At 41.8% G+C, this 18797-nt stretch overlaps 1 protein-coding gene across 3 annotated transcripts in view; it reads right to left on the reverse strand.

Annotated features, from left to right (window-relative positions):
* The window catches only part of LRP4 (LDL receptor related protein 4), an 81418-nt gene that overhangs the window by 42971 nt on the left and 19650 nt on the right, over window positions 1-18797 (reverse strand). The gene's annotated exons all lie outside the window — the stretch shown is intronic.

Consider the following 18797-nt stretch of genomic DNA (forward strand, 5'->3'; position numbering starts at 1 on the left):
GGCTCTCCGATTAAACAACAGATCATAAGGAAAGAATTACAGAGAGATACGTGCCCCAAGTGGTAGTCATATACATCCTGAACTATCTGCAGGCTTTTTGATTTCATTTACCTCACTCATACATCTAGTGTGTTTGTGACGAACCATGAACTGTATTAACCTAAGCAAAAAAGAAAAAAAAAATTCTCATAACGTCCTTATTTAACATGTTAATTGAGAAAAGCAGTATCTTCAAAATTATATGTAACACTTCTGCAACTCTCTCAACAGCTGAATTCCCTACAGTGAAGACATCCATTTGTGCTACTAAAGCTAATATTTAAGTTTAAAGGGGATGCACTTCTTCCTTGAGGAAGAATTAGATTATGGTTCTTCTGCAACAAAACTGGTTGAGGAGGTTTCTGCCAGCCTCTGCTGCCTGCTCCCAACTGCTACACTGCAGGTTGAAAGGCCTTACTACAAACCATTTTCCAAGCACATCCGCAAGCTGCTGAATTGTACCAACCAAATTGTTGTGGGACATCTGTTCACAGTCTGCCATGGGTGTAATAACCTTTTATTCTTTCCCCCATGTTCACTACAAGTTATTTTTAAAAGGTTTAGTAGAACACATACATCTCAAAGTATTATTGCCTATACTAGGGAAAGTGGACAATATCTGGTCTAACAAGGGCTCAAGGCTGAAAGAACACAAGGTGAATAAAAAGCAAAAGAGGGCAGAGTGGTGAGATCTGCAGAGGGCTTACAAGGTATGAACAGGCTGACTCAAAAAGACAGCAAGTTGGTGATGTAGAGTCAGACGGCAAAAAAAAGCAGCACAGATGTCACTAAGCAACATATCCAATTATTAGAAATGCAGGAAAATTCAGAATAACCACAACCCTCCCACAAAAATCAAACAGGTTTCTTCAAACTGACAGCACAGGAAATTCAGGACAAACCATCCTCTGCTGCTGCCTGCAACTATTTAAAAAGGCAGAACATTGTCTCCAGAGTAGTTCCTGTTTAAATCACCTTTTCCAAAGCAATTTTCTATCATTATGCTTAACAGTATCCCAAAGTACTTATCCCAGGTACTTGAAAACCTCTAATATCCCTTTCTGTTGGAGTACACAAGACCATCATCACCACCACCCCTAGGAGGAGACAAAAATGGAAGTACTAATGACTTGTTATATCTTGCCCAGGCTCACCAACAGGAAAGGATCAAACATCAACACAAACAACTCTTAAACTAGGGTAATGTATTTAATAATTTATTTCTGGATAAGCATAAATGAGGGAGTTGGGGAAAAGAAGTAAAGGCAAATTATCTTAGCTCCTGAATATAATTACAGAATCACTGAGGTTGGAAAGAAAGACCTCCAATATCACCAAGTCCGACTATTAACCCAACATGGCCAAGGTCCACCACTAAACCACATCCCTAAGTGCCACATCTACACACACCTTTTAAATACCTCCAGGGATGGAGACTTGACTACTTCCCTGGGTAACCTGTTCTCCAGTGCTTGACAACCCTTTCAGCAAAGCAATTTTTCCTAATATCCAATTTAAATATCCGTGGCACAACTTGAGGCCATTTCCTCTCATCCTGTCACTCGTTAGCCAGGAGAAGAGACCAACCCCAACCCCCCTACAACCTCCTATCAGGTAGTTTATAGAGTGATAAGGTCCCCAGGCCTCCTTTACTCCAGGCTAAACACTCCCACTCCCCTCAGCCATTCCTCATAAGACCTGTTCTTTAATCCTCTCACCAACTTCATTGCCCTTCCCCATATGAACAGCAGCGTGGAACAGCTCTGCAACAGCAAAGGAAGAATTAGTGCAGCTGTCCCAGTCTGCCAACTGTAACTTAATCTGCTGTATTGTCAAACACAGAGTTATCTTCAAAGTTGCTACTAATATCAGGTTATATATATGCACACACATATTAAATCTGTTCCTCCCACCTCATTAAAGTTGCTATGTTCCATCATCTCTGCTTTGTGTTTTTACTATGCTACTGAAACTGTTGGAAGCTGAAGAATACATTAGGATACCAACACTCTCTCATATGCACTAGTTGATATCTGTAGTACTAAAATGTAAGCATAATTTACTTATTTATTTCAAATTATGACCTTTGCAAATTTAATGGTTTGTGATTTGTGACCTATAGGGAAACCAACCTTACAGTCATTACAGGGAAGCATTTTATAAATCATGATTTACCCTTGTCTTGCACTTGGACTAGTAATGCTCACGTTGGTTCAGAGAGCACACTACTTCCAACCTAAGAACAGTATCAGAAGAACCAGCCCTGGATGGCTAGTCTTTCCCAAAACAAACAAGGTGAATGAAACCTGGCACCCCCTGCAGACAGCAGGAATTTTCTCAATGATTTCGGTGTGGATAGTATTTCACCTTGAGTGTCTCACGATTATTTCCCAGTGCTCAGAGCTCCAGTGACATTACCTGTAACTGGATCTGTAACAGTAGAGGATCAGGAAGGATAAAGATGAGAAGCATGTTTTCTCCAACTCCCTCAAAGACAAGCGGAAATGGTGCGTTTGGTGTGAGAAACCTTAGCAGAAAACTTACTCTCTTTACCTCGAGCTCTCATTAAACACCGGGAGCGCGAGACAGAAGACTAACCAAGCGCACATTTAAACCTCCAGTGTCACGTTCCAATCCCAGTTAGTCAGTGGTCCAGGAACAGGGCGGAAATCAGCGTTTGCTGCTCAGGCAACTGGACCAACAATCAAAGCGGATATATCTACTTACACTTCTGCATATTCTTCTGGAGCAGGAACAAAGAGGCACTTCTGGGCTTAACCATGCAAATATTTTTCCTAAAACTTTCCATCACGTTGCAGGCTGGGACATTTTACTAACTCTCTATATTCAAAAATCTTTTCCCATATGCAGGAGGCAAAAACCTGACATATTTTATCAATGCAAAATATACAAAACAATACAAAAAAACTAGACAGAGATATTACCAGGTGCTGAGCTGACATCACTCAACTTTCCTTGCCTCTGCTTATACCTCATGTGATTACAACACAAGTTTCCTACTCTCTCACTTGCCCATGGTATAAACAACCAAAAAAATCATCTTCACTGTCTGCAGTTTGGTTCCCTCCAGATGGGATAGCAGCAGGATCCAGTAACCAAACAGTTTTCTAGCAAAGTATACAAACAACCTCCGGATTTTAAAAACAAGAAGGCAGTCTAAACACAAGCCTCATACTTAACATCTGCCATCACCTTAAATTTAGCATGGCATGCCCAGTTTCTTCAGATTCCTTCCAAATATCTCCATACCTTCTTGTTTATCTGACAAATGAAATGTCTCCTCAGGAAGTGTGAGTTACCCCCACCCCCCTTAAAACAATAGTTACGATCTACGTAATTTTATGTCTAAAGTTGGCAAAGCAGTTATGCCATTTCTGGCCAGAAAGCAGAAGTCAATAATCATCCTGTTATTTCTGCCTTTTTTTTTTTTGGAGGTGGGGGGGACGGGGACAGTGGGGCAGGGTTGCTTAAACAGTAAGTTGTTGCTCTGCTTCCCCCACCCCTCACAGCAACTCTTCTTTAGGCCAAACAATATAGCTCATAAAGCAAAACCTAATATACAAAGTTCCATTTTGCTGATGAGGTCATTTGCAATCCTCAGAGCTACTATATAGCAGCCATGGATTCATAAAAACCTTGATGACATCGCAAAGGAAGCTTAAGTAGACAGAATAATTACCAAACTGGACTTTGTATCTGTTGTTTTAATAGAAACAGCAGATACCTAGGGGAGAATGAAAACACTGTTTAAGTCCTGATGGCATGCTTTATTCCAAAAAGAGAGATGCTAATCCTCTCTCTCTCTTCAGTAAAAATAACGTCAGAAGGCAGCCCTTACTACTATTTTGTAGCAATTCGACATTCGACAGGTTGTTGCTTCAAGAAGGAATCATGCAATGGTCCAAGTTGGAAGGAATCTCAAAAGATCACTTGGCCCAACCATTTGTGGAAAAGGGAGCCTGGATGAAACTAATTAGCACCCTGTCCAGTGGCATCCTGAAAACCTTCGGTGATAGGGATCTACCATCTTCCTGGGGAGGTAGAATGATTGTTCTTATTGAAAAAAAAGTCTTTCTTCTGTTGACATGAACACATTCCTGCTCTGTCAGGCTCTGGCAGCATTCTAGCAATATCAGAATTTTCTCACATTCACATATGGATGAAGTTTCCTCAATGAACACCTGCAAAAGATCCCTGGCATCAGTGGTCAACACCTTTTCAAATTTTCCTTCTATCCAGGTACCAAGAAACAGCTAAATAAGAGAGACTCTTCCACTCCACACCACCCTATTGATTGCATCTTTTCCCTTTCATCCTAACACAGAAACTCTTACTGTAATTTTTTTAATTAGTAGTAATAAGTTCACAGCCATCAGTTTTTTGCACCATCCTGCAACTCTTCATGTACCTGTAACATGGAATAGCATAGCTAAAACAGTGGCTAAGTATCCATGTAGTTCTTCTATGGTGCAAGGAAAATAGCACCAATAGCTTTAGAAAAGCCAGAACTACAAACATATTTGGCATGATTTACAGTTGTAGACTGTTCAGAATCAGAAGCCTTTGGAAAGAACAATCATCTTTTTGGTCCAAGACTGAGTAACACCTGGGTCTGGGTTCCTCCCCCTGAACAGAGAGGCACCTAACTCTCCACTTCATGGCCTACAGAAGACCTTCAATGGAAGGCAGAGATCTTTCTGCAAACCCCATTATTACAAAAGATAACCAAAAATATGAAAATACCATCTTGTATAATTTTAACCCTACCATATAAAAATGCTGGGAGGACAGAAGCTGTAAGCGGATATTGAACTAGTGTGAAAATACAGGACAAATTACAGTGACTAAGAAGAAAAAAATGCAGGACTGTGTAAAAGAACTGGAATGTGAATAATGGAATTAAAGGCAAAAGGAGAGAACTAAAGTCCTAATAGTGATGGGTGTAAGGCTGTGCGATTTCTTCCACAGAGAAAGCGTAGAAGGATATCACCAGAAGCAGTTGTTAACAGATTCAGAATAAACATCAGAATATTTTGCCCTGACTTCAACAGATGCACTTAATTTCTTACTTCTGTATTTTAAGAACTCATGAGCAACTGATTGTTTACTTGGGGTTAAAATTAGTGAATTCTGTAGCATAGTCTTTAATAGCCTCTTAATACCTTGCACACCTGTTGTTAGACGGTCTGTGTCGGATACCATTTTATCTCTTTTTCCACTTCTGGGCCAGGTTCACTTCTGCATTCCCATCACATACACACCTTGACAAGAGCAGACCTTGGGCATTTCAGATGGCCTTCAACATAGTTTAGTTGATACACTTTGCTTCTTTGGCCAGCAATTCCCTGAATTCCTATGGCAAAGCAGCTCAGCTTTATATGCTTGCCTGTCTTGAAGGAAAATGAAAATTTTGGATTCCTCTCTTACCCAAATAGCAGTTTCCATGGAAGGAAAAAGTACAGTTAATCCAGCTTTAGAAGAGGGATTTGCTGACCATTGTTTAAACTCAGAGCTCTGCTGGCAGACACAGCACAGGCAAGAGTACAGCACAACAGCCTGATGTCAGACGGGGCACCACACACTGATAAAAGCCAACAGTTTACTACTCCCATTATGGAAGCATCTGATGCAGTTCTGATTGGGTACCCACATGGTCTCCAAGTATTCTGAAGTCTAGACTAAAATTAATACCACTAGGAAGAGCAATCCAAAAGTTTTCAATTTAAACAGAATTGTTACAGTTTTGTTTGAGGAAGAACATGATAGTGGTAAGGTTAAGGACAAAAAAAGGGGGCATCAAAAAAACCTCAACACAACCCCATGAACCGGAGAAGAGAGACTGAGGATGTTACAGCTTTTTGGCAATTTAGTACCGTGTCTACTTTGGCAGTCTCCAAGTGAGGATGAAAGTTTCCCAGTCTTAGAGGTTTCCCTTTCATTTTCAAAAAGCAGGGATACCTCAATCCTGAACCAGCTGGTTCTCAAACACATGACTGAACCAAGTACTAGGGAGAGGCACCTTATCAAGCACAATCATCCTTCAGCTACTATATTCAACTGCACAACCACACAAGGTACACCTGGAAAACATCACACTTGATATGAGCACAAGAAGAGGAAGCATAAAGAGAAATTCCACAGGGCATCCACGAATTAGGACTTAAAGAAAATAAAGGGTGGAACAAAGTGCAAACTGAGTTAGCGTTAGATCAATGAGCATATGCAAGAAGTAGAGCGCAACAAACAAAAGCTGTGTTTTCAGAAACACAACTTAGGTCAAAGAAATAGGAGGTCTTTAAAAACATGTTTGAGTCTCAGGAGCCCAGAGCTGATCCCACAGCAGTAAAGATCAGCAACCCCACCAAAAACCTCAACCTGCACCCAGGGAACAGGAAAGCACTTACAGAAACAGCTATTGAAAAAGAAATACTGAAGAAGGATTTGATTTGAACATGAAAAGACTCAAGGATCAAGAAGCAATTTTTACAGTTCCTTCTCCCAAATCCTTAAAGTCATAAATGAGTACCTTGCAATAATCAACGTGACTATAACTGTGGTCTCTAGATACTTGTCCTAACTCTGTCCATGTCTTCTACACCACTAGACAAAATCACCTCTTCCCTTCTAGAAGAGGGTATACTACTATTATGCCACCACAATGTAGTAAAGGTTTGATGTTTAATCTGTTTCTACATATCTAGAGTCTTTGAACAGAAGGTACAGCTGAAAAGGTATCATTATTATTGCCACAAAATCCTAGTCAAAAACGAATTCAAATTGGCTAGGTTACCAGCACACACAGATCAAAAAAGTCAGCCAAATGACCATAAACAAAAGATAATGAGAAATGGCAGCAAGTCAAGCTGCAGGGGGTAGACATAGCTAGTAGGTATTACAGGGATCAGCATTAGATCCAGTCCCATTAAGTAACTTCATTAATTATCTGGAAGAAAGAATAAGGATCAAGTTAAAGGAGCTGCAAATAATACCAAAATAGGAAATATTCCTCTACAAACACAACATCAGAAAAAGAAATAATATAGAGGGGACCTTAGAAGATTAGAATTATGGGCAGGAAATTAAGACTCAGCCTTTAAATTTTTTATTTTTTTTTTAAAGCTAGTGCATCTGGTGGAAATTAATTTGAAACAGATTGAACAAATTAATAAAAAAAGCTGCAGCAATGCCTGGAGAAATCAAGGAGCAATAATAAAAGACTCACTCTCTCTAAAAGTGAGTACAAAACATTAGATAGTGGGAGCATCTGTTTGTTTTACCAAGAATCTACAAAGGTGCAAAGACCTCAGAAAGTAGTCATGAGCTGCAGTATGCCATCTCTGACATTCTGATTCTCACCTCCAAGGCCCTTACTGGAAGAGATTCAGCCTCCTAGATACTTGTAAACCACCTATTTACATTTTCTCTGTGTATTAAATCATTTTTCCTACCTATAAACCTGGATTCCAAGGAGCAGGAGCATTATGCTTCCCATCCAACAGAAATTCCCTTCCTGTTACTGTTGAAAGCATCCCATCTGTCTTGGCATTTCGTTACCTGTAGATTTTCTCTCTTTAAGCACAGCATGTCATCCATATTACATTATGAAGTGCAGAGAGATACCTGAAAGGTGCCATCAAGAAACACACTTTGCTAATTTTAACCTGAAGTAACATTTCCTTATATAGCTGCAAGCTCCTGTGCAACTGCATGTCAATAAAGAACTACAATGAAGAATTCAAGGGACTTACCCCCAGTACTAAATTACTTGTCACGCAGGACCATTTCACTCAAGAACATTAAACAGAAATGAAATACCACTCAGAGACAGGCAGAGTAATAAAAGGTTGTTGCTGCATAACATCATTCAGATGTTTAGCAGGACCACAAGGGCCCAACAGACAGAGCTATGTGACTCAAACCCTTTCAGAATACATACAAGCTAGACAAACACTTTAAAATACTACCTTAAACCTACATCATGCTTTGCAAGAATTAGTCATTTCACCAACGGGAGACACGTAACTTTCCATTTCTTTCACTGTGGTGGGTTTTTGTGGTTGTTTTTTTTAAAACCCACACACTAACAACCTCTACCCTTTCCTGTCCCAGAAAGGTTGCAAACAAATTTACTCTTCATTTATCATGAATCATTCAGTACAGTAGATGCTAAAATTTAGAAAATAATGGCACACCACCAGAAATGTTACCAGGTGACCTTCACAATTGCCAAGTGCCAGCTAGAGTAGCAACCTGCTGTTTTAAACAGATAACCCACAGGAAAAAGGTACTTCTGATGTATTTCACCTACTACAGTCATCTAAGAGTTTCACCAGCATGACAGCACTTGAGAACGAGGGTCATTGAACAGTCAGAAATCTTTCTACTCTATCAAAGTTCATGGAGATGAGCTACAGATGCTGCTCGGGACTAATGAAACGCTGGAGTTTGTTTTCCCAGTTACAAGGCAGAAAATGTTGGCATTTTAAATTACACGAGCTTTCCTTTAACTTTTCCATTACTTGATAGACAGACAGGTCTCTCATCCTTGAAGTAATTATCCTAGTGATCCTTACATTACCTCAGCTACAGGAGCACCCAAGGTTTACTACTGTCACAGTAAGGATATGCTCTGTCACTTCTGGAAAACAACCTGGAAGAATCAGAACCTTGGAGCTATTTCTGAAATTCTGAAGCCTTGCAAGCCTTCCTCTTCACTGAATGGAGAAGAATGCAAGCAGCCCACAAGGCCTAATGAAAATCAGCCTGGCATCTGTCACTCACAACAACAATATGAGAAAATAAAAGGTTTAATTTGCATACATGCATTCCTCCCTCTTTTACTTCACTTCCCTTTAAGTAACCCAAGTACTAACTTTTAAGGTAAACAATCAGTACTTTTCCAACATTCATTCTCTGTCTGCTACTATTCCTGTCATATCCTTTTCCAAGCTGCAAGCATCCTTGAGATTTCACTGAATTCCTTGCTTAACAGCTGAGAAAGACATAGCTGTCATCTGACCATGCATGGACTAACTAAACTCGACTTAATCTAAAAACAAGCGAAGAAAAACCCACTCAGTGTTCGTTTCATATAGGATAGCTATACATCTTTCTGTCTGTATACAGTCTTGACCAGTAATGGCTCTGAACTCTGACAGATACTACTAATGAACCTGTTACAGGTCAAAGCATTAATAAAAACTGAAATTAATGCCAATTGATTTTAATCTACTGTCTGTAAACTGCACTGATTTACTTGCAGTGTCACGAGCAGCTAAGCTGTCTCGAAGTAGGGGAAAAAGAAATTGGAGTGGTCTAAAGAGGGCAGCTAAGAGGAGGAAGCACTACTGCCATCTTTGCTTGAAAACTCGGGCTCAGAGGCTTCAAGGATCCAAGAAAAACTAAAAGTGGCATTTTTGAACCTGGGTTGCAAGGATAAATGTACTTAGGAAAATTCAGAATCCAGCCGCCTCCTTGCCACAGACCCTTCAGGAAACTGGCTCCTTGCCCTTTCGATTCAGAAGCTTCTTGAGCTTTTAGCTTCCTCTCCCACACCACTCATGAGCTTTGTTAATTACTGCACCAGTGCTTGTCCAGTGCTCTCTGAATTTACAAAGCATCCAATAACCTTGCTCACAACACATTTGGAAGCCATTTTTGATCCAGTCTTCAAGGTTTCACCCTGCATTGGCTCTCTGAACTATTCTAAGTAAGTTTGTCCCACAGCAAATTATCAGCCTGTTTCTTTCATCTTTCAGACGCTCCAGGCACTGGTCTGGCTGTAAGGACATTCTACACTTCAGAACATGCACCCAACTTCTCTCCAAAACCCAGAACATTCTTTTCTTTGTTTAACCTAAACAAGAATTCCATCTTGATCAGTCCCAGATTAAACCAACATGGACAGCCATACGCTTCTTTTCAGAAAGTAAAAGTCAAAGCACTGAAAATTCTTTTTCAAGGAACTTCAGATTCTAGCTGGACTGCAGTTGTCCAGGCACATAGTGCAAGGAGACAAATTTTGCATCCAAAAAAGCCTGGTTTGGATTTTGAGGGCTGCAATTAGATTCTTCCCATCATTATGGCATGATACAGAAAAGGCCAGGTTCCTGGACAAGATAGAGACTACTCTCTTAGAGAGAGATCATTTTAAGGAGTTTATTTTGGTCCTCTATAAAGCAGCCATCATCTTAGCGGTGGAGCGTCTGAGCTTTGTAGCTTTCCAGCTCTCTGCCACACAAGAGACTGGGAAGCCAACTACAACAGCTCTGCTTAGCAGAGGAGTCCTCCAGGGAAGGGATAGGATACACAGTGTGGTTTTGCGGCAACAAGGAGGCAGGAGCTCGTTTTTGCAATCCCACAGGCAGGAGGACTTCAAAAGCACAAACCACAAGATAAACGGAGCTATCTTGGGACAAAGAGAATTGTTCTAGATGTTGTTTTCTAAAACATAACTCCACACATGATATTATGTTGCCCTCAGAGGATGAGGGGCAAAGGGGCAATTATTAACTGGCCAGACTGAGCTGGAAGAATAGGGCTGGGTCTGGCAAAGAGAGGTACCACACAACCACAGCAATATTTGAAAGTAAAAAAGAAACCTCTACAGCAACATCTTTTCAATATATATATACATGCACATATATACAGATACACGTGCATTCAAAAACACAAGCTTAATGTGAATATGGTTTATGGGCTCAGATGGGATAAGTTCTTTCTAACAGAACTGCCAACAGGGAAAACAAGAGTGTCAGTGTTGGGGATACTGCAGGGCAGCTATACTGTACATGAGCCCCTATTCAACCCACCCACATTTGTTTGCTTTCTAGGCAGCCCATGAAGCACCAACCTACGCCTCCCACAGCACCTGGACTCCAGACTCCTTCGCAGCACTTGGAAAGTGGTCATAAAACTCTTCCTCTGCTTAAAATGGAAGTCTCAGGTGCTGCCCTAAAAACCTGCAAGTTCCACAGTTCATTTATACTCACACCCCAGAAAAATTCACCACAATAGTGAAAAGTACCGGAGGATCCCTTACATAGTTTCATACTGTTCACACTGGGCTTTACTTTCAACTAAATAATAGCAACAGCACTGAGGCAGATAGAGGAAGATGAACAAAAAGCAAAATGGGCAAGTTATAGAACTACATCTTTCTAGGTATGTGTGTGGCCTCTACTACTACAGTGTCAGTGCCTTTTTCTACTAATGAACAATTTCAACACCTCTTAAAAAGCTGGGAAGTATTATCTTCAATACAGAAGCAGAAAATGGAAGCCAAACAGCACAGTACAGTGAGTATTTGGGTGCCTAAGTCAATTAAAATCAGTGGAAAATTAGACATTTAACTATAGTTACACAGCTGGCCTAGGAGATTTAGACCTGACTCTCAGTATAACAAAGTACTCATACCTCCCACCACAGGCAGTCTTCATGCTTGGAAACCTGAGCCCTAAGTGACTTCCCAAAGAGCTTGTGGCCAAACTGAGAAATTAAAGTCAGATCCGGTCCCAATCCACTTCTTAACCAGGGCACACAATTTGCCCCTCCCTACCTAGGTCCTTACTCCAGAGAGCTCATTGAAACAAACTTGCAGGAAATCAAGTTGCACAAACGCGGAAGGATTTACACACAGGGCTTGGGAAGTCAAAATAACACCTCCTGCTCCACTTCACCAGTCTGCTCCCCCATGCTCCCTGACCCAAATTAAGTCAGATCCAAGTCCTGCTTCCTAAAAAAAAAAAAAAGGGTCAGAGCCAGGCTCCTGAGACCTCCTGGGGGTTCCCAAGTTCCTGTATTAGCCTTACAATTATTAAAAGGCCAACATTAAAAGGAAGTCCAGTCCTGAGGCCACTGTTAATCTAATAAACACTGGAATTAGATTTCTTCTCAGTGAAGAGCCTGCCCGCCTGATGGCACAAAGCCAACATTTAAATGCTACTGTTGCTCAGAGCCCTAAATTAGTTTTGGATCTGGGGAGTTTGCCTTGAGCTACAGCCAAAAGAAACATAGGAACTGGAGGGAAATTTGTTAAACGTTAACAGAGCTGCAGGAAAGGACTACAGCATGGCTAGTAGGTGGAAGGGAAGAAGGAAGGGAAGCCACAAACAAACGCAAGAGAAATGAGAAGATATGGGAAGTGTACAAAGAGTAAGGAGATTTTTGTACAGAAGTGACTTCCCTGCCCAACTCCCCACTTAGGTGTGTGAACAGCAGACTTTTTAGGTCCCACTTGCTCACAGGATTTTTTGCAACTACAGTGGTTCTCATTTACCTTCCTCTCTCCACGTTTAAAACACAGAATCTCAGGAAACTCTGCATTCCTGACTCCTCGGGCTACACTGATGCTGAGTTACCATGAAATTTGACTCATCCCTGGTCAGCTGAGAGCAAGTGTATATTTCCAGTCTCCCTGGTTGGTATCTCGACAGACACCACATTCTCAGAGGGAGTGGTACACAGCTGCCCGCAGGAGTAGCTCTTGCAGAAGGCCCTTTTTTTGTGAAAACAATGTAAGATCCTGTCTATTTATACTGTTCTTCATTTTACTGATGAATTGTAGGACTTAGCTTAGTGCCCTTCTTCCTTGAATACTCAAACACTTGATGTAATACAAATGTCTATGCAGAGAGAGTTTAAAGATACTCCCATTTTGACAATCAGCTCAGTTAGAGTATGGTGCTAATAACATCCACGTCATGGGTTTGACGCCCTTATGGGCCCTTCATTTAAGAGTTGGACTTGATGATCTTTGTGGGTCCCTTCCCAATCAGAATATTCTATATTCTATGAAACTTCTCCCAATAGGAACTGAACAAGAAGACTCTCCCATTTGACAGTTGCTCCCGTGAAGTCAAGCCAGTGAGGCTACAACCCGCCTTCTGATAGAAGTGACCGGAGATGCAGGGCAGGGGGGGAAACAATGGAAGAAAAGTAACTTCCACCTCAGAAAGTTGCTATGACGATGTGAGCTGATTAGTGATGAGGAAAGGCTGTGGATGTTGTCTGCCTAGACTTCAGTAAAGCCTTTGACATCATCTCCTACAGCCTTCTCCTAGAGAAACTGGCTGCTCATGGCTTGGATGGGTGCACAGTTCACTGGGTAGAAATCCAGCTGGATGGCCAGGCCCAGAGCATGGTAGTGACTGGAGTTAAATCCAGCTGGTGGCTGGTCACCAGTGGTGTTCCCTGGGGCTCAGTATTGGGGCCAGTCCTGTTTGTTATCTTCATCCCTCAGTCAGTTTGCAGACAACTCCAAGATGGGCTGGAGCACTGATCCCCTGGAGAGTAGGAAAGCTCTACAGGGGGATCTGGACAGGCTGGATCAATGGGCTGAGGACAAGTGTATGAGATTCAACAAGGCAAGATGCCTGGTCCCGCCCTTGGGTCACAACAACTCCAGGCATTGTTACAGGCTGGAAGAGGAGTGACTGGAAAGCTGCCTGCAGAAGAGAACCTGGGGGTGCTGGTCAACAGCGGCTGAACAGGAGCCAGCAGTGTGCCCAGGTGGCCAAGAAGGCCAGTGGCGTCCTGGTCTGTATCAGAAATAGCGTGGCCAGCAGAATCAGGGCCACAGTGATTGTCCCCCTGTACATGGCTCTGGCAAGGCCACATCTTGAATCCTGTGTCCAGTTTTGGACCCCTCACTTCACAAAGGACACTGAGGTGCTGGTGCATGTCCAGAGAAGGCAATGAAGCTGGTGAAGGGTCTAGAGCTCAAATCATAGGAGGAGGAGCTGTTTAGCTGGAGTAAAGGAGACTCAGGGGAGATCTTTACACTTCCCTATAAAGAGTTTATAGCAAGGTGGAGGTCAGTCTCTTCTCCTAAGTAAAAAGCAATATACAACAAGAGGAAACAGCCTCAGGTTATGCGTGGGAAGGCTTAGATACATTAGGAAAAATTTCTTCACCAAGAGGGTTGTCAAGCATTGGAACAGGCTGCCCAGGGAAAGGGTAGAGCCACCATTCCTGTAGGTATTTAAATGACACACAGACATGGCACTTAATGACATGGTTTAGTGGTGGACTTGGCAGTGCTTAGTTAACAGCTGGACTCTATGATCTTAAATGTCTTTTCCAACCTAAATCACTCTATGAATTGGAAGGAATGAGGAGCTTTAGAGAGCAAAAAGCAATCCTTCTGTCATCTTCCCAGAGCCCACAAAGGGCCTTTGTTTGCTCCAACTGTATCTCCACTCTTTCCACCTCTCTACGGAAACATTTCCGAGCCAGTGGGCACACATGTGCACGGGGTGCTGTAGAAAAAGATAAAACTACTGGAGAGCATACTCATTATGTGCCATCCTTTACTGTGCCACACTTGAAGCTGAACACTGCTGGGGGGCAAGAGCGTTTGCCCCCCCTACCAATCTCCTCGCACTGCAACACACAGACCCCTTTCAAAGCTTGAAGAGTCTATTTGAATAAATCATCTGTGCTTCTCAACAGAAGCAAGCTATAAACAGGGTATTAAAGAAGCAGAAGAATGAGCAGAGGGCATTCAACCATGTCCAGATACTACATCAGCTGAGTTAAAAAATGGGTTAAAGAAAACCAGAAGTATCACAACATGGACTTCTTTTTCAGCGCATTTGAAATTAAATACATAATAAAAATGAGTTTTCAGTCCTAGAAAGGGGTCTCTAAGCATCCTGAAATTCCATTCCATCACTGCTGAGACAACATATGTCCAAGCTGCCCATCCACTTTCAATCTCCCCACCAGTCCCCAAATTCAGCTCAACTACAGCTTTGTTCTCACACAGATTACAACATTCTTTTATATACTTACCTAGCTTTTACGTTCTTCATGTTTCTCCCAAGTTCTTTTGCAACATTCCCCAAGTAGTCTGTGGAACTTCACATATCTCTTCATAGATTTTGCCTACTGCCACATTCAGAATTGCATGGAAGGAGAGACTTACGTGGACAGGGGCTGCTCAGTTCTGCAAAACTATTAAAATATAGGCAGCAACACTTGAACAAACCCCTATACAACCTCCTTGTGAGTAAAATAACCCTAAACCTTATTTCCATTCTTCAGTCCCTTGCCTTTCATGAGATACAGCCTGTTTACAGGTCTCCTGCCGTGCACACAAGTCCTTCCCCACACAACGGAAGTCCTCTCTCCCACAAACACACACACACAGACAGCAACGCTGACTCCGGTGAGCATCCCCTCCCGCATTAGTCTTATAAAGGGTTAAGGCCCAGTCATCACACACCAGTAGGCTGACAGCTTTATGTCTGTAATGTCTGTGCGGATTTCAGACTCTCTCTTTAATAGGGTTCCATTGCAATTAATCAGTGGGTTTCTTTATAAGAAAAAAATAATAATAATAAAAAACGGCGAGCATTCTATTCAGCCCAATTCAATCTGTCCAGTCAAATCTCACGACCAGCTGGAATGCCCCTTTCCTAGTCTGCCCAGCAGGATGCCCAAGAATGGCGTGTGAACGTTTCTCTCTGCTCCTGCACCAGCGTTAAAATGAACAATAGTCCCTGCCAGTGTCATTCTTCAGCAATTCATCTCTTCCTGTCGCCAGACTCTTTCGTTCCTTCTTGCCCCTTCCACCCTTTTTGTATGAAAAACAACAGCAGATCAGCAGCAATATAATAAAATAAAATTGTATTTACTTGGGAGATTTGAGGGAAGAGGCAAGAAGGGGGCTGGAAAGAGGAACAGCCCCCACCCCCCTTCAGCAATGAAGACACCGAAGGGGAGCGTTCTCAAGCCCCAGCTGACCTGCTCCACTCCACCCCTGGTTTCCCTGCTGCAAGGAGCATCAAATATGCCAGGGGGGCAGTAGGGGAGACAGGGCCCTTTTCTCCTGGAGGATGTCAGAACTGTAATTACAGAGAGGTACTTTCGGGGACGGGGGGGGGATTAACATGGATCTCAACTCATGTTCCCTGTGTTTTTCATGTGCAGACCTGTGGCCCGTATTCAGCTTTCTCATTCACCAGGGAATGGGTCAAAAGAGGCTGAAAGAGGCTGCAAGTACAGTTTTAAGAGAGACTTAGACCTCCTCTTCCTGAAGGAGCAGAAACAGAAGAAAATTGATATGGTATAAACTCTAAGAAAAAAAATATTATAGTATATGTGTATATATATACACACATATATTCCCCAAAAGAGCAGGAAATGTGTTGCATAAAACATTAGACAACATTGAGGTCCATAAGGAACAGATTACCACAGAGTATCAGCAAATACCACGCTAAGAGACACACCATGAACCCCAATACCAGCTTTCTCTCCATTGAAAGGAAGTGAGGGACCACGTCCTGGAAGATTTTAGTAAATTTAGTTTCACAGGTAGGAATTTAAAAGGGTTGCTTCCTGGTATTCAGAACTGAGCAACAGTCTGGCAAAGATAGTATCTTAGATAGTATGCTTCAGAAGAACTAATCCAGCTGCTATGGATTACACAGGACATTTAAAATCCATTATAAGTAAGTAAAAAAAAAAATCCTGAAATCCCAGAACTAAATTCACCTGCTCAGCTTTTAACAGATCCATTTTGCACTTCATGACACCACACAAACCCCACTTTATTTGCAACACAATCTCCTGAACTGAAGATAGAATTATTACATGGTATTCATCACCATAACAGCCAAGCAGCCCATAAACACAGATTCATCTTCATATCTTACTGCTGTAAATGGTTTCATTAGCTTTATTTTCTAGATCTCTGACAGCCAGAGTCCCAAGCCAGAAAACTTTGCTTCTAGGTGTCCAACTTGAAATGCCAAAGCATAACTTGTACAAGTGTTGGATGCCCATAAAACACAATGGAAGAAAGGGGGAGTAACACAGGTGATATAGAAATAAAACACTGGGCCAAACAGGTCAGCCTCAGGCCTCTCAAACTTGCAAGTCCCCTTTTTTAAGAAAAAGGACAGGCAACAGAAAAGAACATGAAAGACACAAGTTGCTTTGTGGGTGAGCAGCTACAGAAAAGTGGGACTAGGGAGTAAGAGGTACAGACTGGATGTAGGAGCTAGATGTAGGAAAAGAAGGCACAAGGCAGAGTATCTGATCTCACACCTATTTCCCAGAACCTTCCTTCCACCTGCCCACATTCCCTTATTCCTTTCTGCCTCTTAACAAGCTTCCCTGCTTCTATAATCCATTTCTCTTCTGCTACTCCTTCCTCCTAAACTTTTCTCTTCTTTTTTTCATTCCCCTGAAAAATGCCCATAAATTCAAACTTGATCCAAATCAGGTGTATGCAGTCACCTTTCTCTCTACTCCCACTGAGTACACATATACAAGTTTAAGCCAGGTGCAAGCTGATGGCAAAAGAACAGTTCTTTTCCATCTGAATCACCTAGCTACCAAAAAGTTAACCCCTTAAAATTACCTGGAATAATTTGAACAGGCAGAAGACAGTTGTTTTATTCTGTATTTCACATCACACAGCCGCAGTGTTTTCGTGTACATCCCTTGCGGGATGACACAGCTCTCCACGCTATTTCTTGCATTGCAACACAATCTTCAACACTGCTTTGTATCACACAGAAATAGCCTAATGCCTTCTCCTCCTCCTCCTCACAGCCTGTAGGCCAGCAAAGAAGCACTCAGCCCAGAAGGCAGCCTCTCAGAAGGCCACAGTTCCTCTGCAGCCCTTCACTTAGGGGAATCATCGGAGCAGAGCTCCTGTTCAACTCAAGCCTCCACTGGCCAGCCAATGTCTGTCACAGAGAGTGTTGAAGAGGCTTTTGCTGACAGATTTTTCAACCCCTACTCAGCACATACAAGAACCAATTGAAATTTTTGAAAATGTTAGAAACGTTTAAATATTTGAAAAGCATTTACAACTCCAGTATTCATGCGTGAATTTCAGAGAAACCAAAGAATCCTTAAGCCTCGTCTGTTTTGTTTGTGGGGCTTTTTTAATTCCTGGAGCATGGGAGGCTTAACAAACATTCTCAAACTTTTCTGTACTATGGCAAGATTTTAAACATGGGAAGCATTTTCTCTCTGTCCTTATTTCCCAAACTAAATTTTCACAGGCAGTTTTAAGCAGAAACTCTTCTCTCTCTCTCTCCCTCAAATTTCAGCCTGGAAAGTTAAAATTGGTGAAACTTTTATCAATTGAAAGAGAAAATCAGGCAAGGATTGCAGTAGGCTTGGCCCCAGTGTCACCACTCCTTTCCTACACATCATGCCCCTTCTGCTCCAGAGGTATTGGGACTTTCTCTGGAATTTCTAATTCACTAACACAGTCAAGCTGAACTAAAAGCAACTGTTCTCAACTTTCACTTAAAGACTTAGGCTTCTATTTTAGTTCTCAAGATAAAATGCTCCCAAAGGCTTGTTTATTTTTCCAGCCACATTAGCTGGTCTAACCAAAGTTGTTCTCTTTTCCTATAAACCTTGCCTCGCTAGCAGTTGTGATGCTCTAAGGATAGAATGCTTCTACAAATACTATATCATGAATATTATAAAATAAAGGGGCAGTCACCAGGTGCTAGTGAGAGTACGGACATTCTATATTCTTTTTACTCAGATCTATATTTGACCTATTAGTAATTTCCTCCTATAAAGAAGATTTCATATTCTATGCCCATCTCCAAATGAAAGGCAAGGATATCCTTTATTTAAAAGCACTGGTTATATCCATGCTAAGAACTTTACTCCAAGCTTTACCATTGCACAGTAGTCTTGCTCATCCTTCATATGGTCCTGGCCAGGAGTTCAGGAAGTTCAGTCTCCATATGTGCAGC

The sequence above is a fragment of the Myiozetetes cayanensis genome, unplaced genomic scaffold (assembly GCF_022539395.1).
Source record: "Myiozetetes cayanensis isolate MyiCay16 unplaced genomic scaffold, myiCay2020 scf6-25, whole genome shotgun sequence".
Taxonomy (NCBI): domain Eukaryota; kingdom Metazoa; phylum Chordata; class Aves; order Passeriformes; family Tyrannidae; genus Myiozetetes; species Myiozetetes cayanensis.